The sequence below is a fragment of the Protopterus annectens genome, chromosome 6.part1 (assembly GCF_019279795.1).
Source record: "Protopterus annectens isolate FY-2018-M chromosome 6.part1, PAN1.0, whole genome shotgun sequence".
NCBI lineage: Eukaryota > Metazoa > Chordata > Ceratodontiformes > Protopteridae > Protopterus > Protopterus annectens.
The window spans coordinates 346,609,524-346,614,580 of NC_056738.1; positions in this window are offsets into that span (position 1 = coordinate 346,609,524).

The following is a 5,057-nucleotide window of genomic DNA, read 5'->3' on the forward strand; positions in this document are numbered from 1 at the left end:
GTTCAATGGTATTAATATCTGGGTGTTTGTTTAATGGGAATACCAATGCATGCTGTTACAACTAATCTGAATGGAATAATATGCCACTAACCCAAACTAACATAACTACTCACAAACCTAGAACACTTGGGAAGGCAGGTCCCAGCGGACCCATCTCTCCCACCTCAGCTGGCGACTGCACCTGGCACTAGTGCCCAGGCCGGACCCTCCGGTGGCCCTGTGCCACCTTCGGGTGGAAGCGCTGCAGGGGATGAGGCCCGTCCCCCCTCTGCAAGCGTGGCCGGAGGAGTTCGTCCACTCACCCTCCAAGGTGTCCGGTCTGTGGTGCGAAGGGAGATCCAAGACTCCGTTCTTGGGCCCCTACGCCAGCTCGAGGCTCGTGTGGCACAGCTAATGGCCCCGGCCGTTGCCCCGCCTACACAGCCCCCAGCACAGCCCCGTCCTGGGCTGTGAAGGAACAGTGGCAACTGCCTATGGGTGGGGATATCAGTTCCACTGTTGCCATCTGTGGGCTCATGCGTCTTGGATATCCCAACCTCCGTCCCCATCAATTGTGTAACCCCCCCACGTGTGTCATACACCGCCCCTGTATGCGTCTTGTCTGTCTTGTCTGTTAACCTACCCAACCTACCTCCCCAGCTATACCGACTTCCTTCACCTGACATACCACTCTCCCCTGAAAAAAAAAAAAAGGGCACTCTGTACCCACAAAAAAATTACGCCCCATACATAGCTGTCCATGTCGCACACATGTCCGCTTGACATTGAAACTGTTAATTACAATTGGCTCTACAACAAACATTAATGTTGTCCTGACACCTCTCTCAGGGGTGGAAGGTTTCAAATGTCTCACCAAAATACATGGAAATGCACAGCTGTTGCTGCTAAAGACATGGACATCTATGGGCCTTACCTACACCCCTCCTGCAAATCCCACGCTTGTTTCCCTACTGTCTTACCCTCTTTGTGACCCCTTTTTCACCACTTTCCTGTCACCCCTTTTTCTTTTCTTTCAAAGAAATTAGCTGGTGTGCTCCTGTGTTAGCGGAGCTCACCGCCAGTGCTTATCGTGAGCTACTGGCATAAGCGCAGACCTGGTTTTAAGTGCTTAAAAGTGCCTTTATGGCACTTTGATTGACAGGTCCTGTACTCATTTTGAAAGTCTGGAAAGAAAAATAAATTCCTACTGCCAGTCTCGAACCCAGGACCTTGGTGACATTAGTCTGTATGACCTACCACTAAGCCATGACTGCCATACAAGAACATAGTGCTAAAATAAATATAACATGTAATAGTAGGAATCAATATAAAGGCAATATAGGAGGTGTACTATCCAATACATCTCAGGTAGAGTTTTAATGCCCGAATTACTGGATTCCCACACTAGTTCAGTGTTAACAGAAACAGCCCTACTAATTGTTCGCTTGTACATAATAATGTAAGGTAATGTACACATAAGAAGATATGTAAATGTACATATATATAAATATATAGTAATACATATGAAATATAGTCGTAGGTGTCAGTATCCATACACACTCACTACAGGAGACAGTGAAGATAAACGCAGCAGCCAGAATCTGCAACACAGCCTGACCCCTCTGAGACCCACTAACCCTTTTAACTGCTTAAAGGTGGCTTTAGCACTTTGATTGACAGGTCCTGTACTCATTTTGAAGGTTTGGAAAGAAAAATAAATTCCCACTGCCAGTCTCAAACCCAGGACCTTGGTAACATTAGTCTGTATGACCTATCACTAAGCCATGACTACCACATGAGATCATCGTGCTAAAATAAATATAACATGTAATAGTAGGAATCAATATAAAGGCAATATAGGAGGTGTACTACCCAATGCATTTCAGGTAGAGTTTTAATGTCCTAATTACTGGATTCCCACACTAGTTCAGTGTTAACAGAAACAGCCCTACTAATTGTTCGCTTGTACATAATAATGTAAGGTAATGTACACATAAGAAGGTATGTAAATGTACACATACATATATATAAATATATAGTAATACATATGAAATATAGTCGCAGGTGTCAGTATCCATACACACTCACTACAGGAGACAGTGAAGATAAATGCAGCAGCCAGAATCTGCAACACAGCCTGACTCCTGTGAGACCTACTAACCCCTTAACTGCTGGAAGATGCCTCCAGCACTTTGATTGATAGACCCTGTACTCAATTTGAAAGCAAAATACAAGCATACTAGTAGGCCCTACCACAAGACCATTGTAACACTAGTCTGTATGACCTACCAGCAAGACATGACTCTCATACAGGAATATAGTGCTAAATAAGTGGAACATGTAATAGTAGGAATGAAGATAAAGGCAATATAGTATGTGTACTACCCTAAGCATGTCAGACAGACCTTCACTGTCCCAATTACTGGATTCCCATACTAGTGTGTGTTAACAGAAACAGCCCTGAAAATTGTTAGCTTGTACCCAATATTGTCAGCTAATGTACATATATGACAGTATATGTATATGTACACATATGTATATATAGCAATACATAATAAATATAGTTGTGGGTGTCAGTATGCATACAAACTCACTACAGGGAACAGGTGGGAGAAATGCAGCAACCTGAATTCACAACACAGCATGAAGCATGAGAGATGTACTAACCTTCACACTCACAGAACATTTTCCAACAGCATACCAGCATGGTCCACGCCCTTACAATCTGAAAGGGCAATGCCTATCTCACATACCTTTTTGTAGCACTGTCCTGAAATCACAGTGAGACATGCAATCAGTACATAACTGGCTGTATGCAATTAGCCAATGCTGCCTTACAATTGGTGCAGAGGCCATCACATGGGCCTATGCAGATACCTACAAAAGCATTCAGTACCCACACTCCACAAATGCAATACAATCATTGCACAAACCTGAGAAAGAGAGAGAGAGAGAGAAACAGAAATACGAAAATAAACAGACTGACAGCAGCAAAACCAGCAGCAGCAGCAGAAAACTGCAAGCAGCAAGCAGCATCACTGATACAGCAACAGCTGCCACAAACACAGGTAATGCAAAGTAGCAGGTTAATACTGTGTTTACTGTGACACCTCCAAATGTATCATAGTTCACTATCTATAGGTATGTCCATGGGATAGGTTGTGTGTACACAGTCCTGAAATATATACATATGTAATATTGCTGTACATGTTGCCCATACTTAAAACTTCCATAGCTTAGAACACAAGGCCAGTTGTGCATATGATGCAGTAGTTACCAGGGTCAGTAGAGGTTACTCCTCATTGGTGATGGACCACTGTGTATGTATGGCACTGTTCAGGTACATATCCCGTAGTATGGCCAGGGATTAATATCAGTCTGTCATGTGGTGCTATGTCCTCCAGGGGTGAATGTAGTACACATCCAGGGATACCATTTCGTAACAGTGATGCTATGTGTTCTGCAATGATGAGGGTGGCTCTCACCTGGACATGTGAGAGGATAGGGAGGTTACAGTCATCTGGGATAACTAATACCACATGTGTAGGAGAATGGGGGGGTACCTACACCTAAACTGTCTGCAACAATGTTGCCAATATCTGGGCATTTGGTGAATGTGAAGCATCTTAACACTGCTGACCACAGATGCCTTGCCGTCATGTGAATCTGCCCTATGCTGCAGTAGCCTCCTACTATTGTTATACAATATGCCTGTATCTGTAGTCCACTGGACAGGATTAATAAGTGGTGTGCAGTTGTTCTGGGTTAGATATGTGTGTGCACAGTACATGCAGTATGTGGGATGTCTGTGGTAAGCATATGCAAAGGTGCCGGCGGTGTGTGTTGTGGCTTCCACTGGCCCAATGGGCTGCATGGATAGCATCACTGTCATAACTAGTGAATAACTGTGTAATTACATGCATACATAGCAAGGTAGTGTACTGTGCTTTTGGTGTTGTTCGGATATGTATATCCAGGCTGAGTAATGTGTGTCCACATCACAGGGTTGGATGGCAACACACATCCAGTATGTAGGGATGAACACCCAGAGTGTGTCAGACGTGTCGCCTGTGCAGAAATATCCGGCCATTACCTGTGCATCCCCACAACACACACACATGCAACATATGGCAGAAGTACTATAGCAGTACACACATGTTCATAGGTTCATACTAGGCTATTTGCCCTAGGGCATTGGTAAGCCTAGTAGAATGTGTTTGTCTTTCGCCACCCAATTACAAGTTATGCTGCTATGCCCTTGTCCGACGTTAGTATACTGTGCCTCTGTCTAACAGTGACATAGAAGTGATACCTGGGGTACAACTATGATCTCCATCCACTCATCCAGATTCCTATGGAAGAGAGTCAATGAGGGACTCTGCCTAACCTGTAGTGTGAGCTCATTACAGAGTGAAGGGAGCCTCTCAGTTAGGAATATGCCCCTCCAGCATGTCCATGTATGTCAGTGCTGAGGTCCAGGTCTCCTGAGCATGTGGCTGTATGGGACTCTGATTGCCTGAGGTGCAGCATGTTCATTACTGCTGGGTAGGACATGGCTGTATATGGCACGCACAGATTGCCTCTGAACAGGCAGTATGCTACTGAGTCCAGCTGGATTTCCTTTACCTGGGCAGCATATGACATCTGTATGAGCCATTGCATCCCCTTGATGAGGTACTGTTGTCCTGTACCAGTTGCTGTAGGTGTCTGGTTAGGTACATCCCAAAAGGTGCATTGTATGCAATTATAGGCCTGATGATGGATGAGTAAAGAGGCACAATGACCTCCCCTGCCATACATGTGAATCCCTCATGATTAGCTGGACTATATAACATGTCTTTCAATCCACATTGGCCATGTGGTTGACAAATGACAGACCGCTACCATGTTTCTTCCCCAGGTCCCCAACTACGTCTTCTGTACTCAATGGCCTAACACCTATGTTGTACTTTGCCACCAATGTGGAGGCGTGGGAATCTGCATTGAATACTGATACTCCCCCTCCCTTGTTCAAGTGTTGGGGCAGACAAGAATGGTAACAGCTATAACTTGGTAGTACTGGTGTGCTCCTGTGAAAC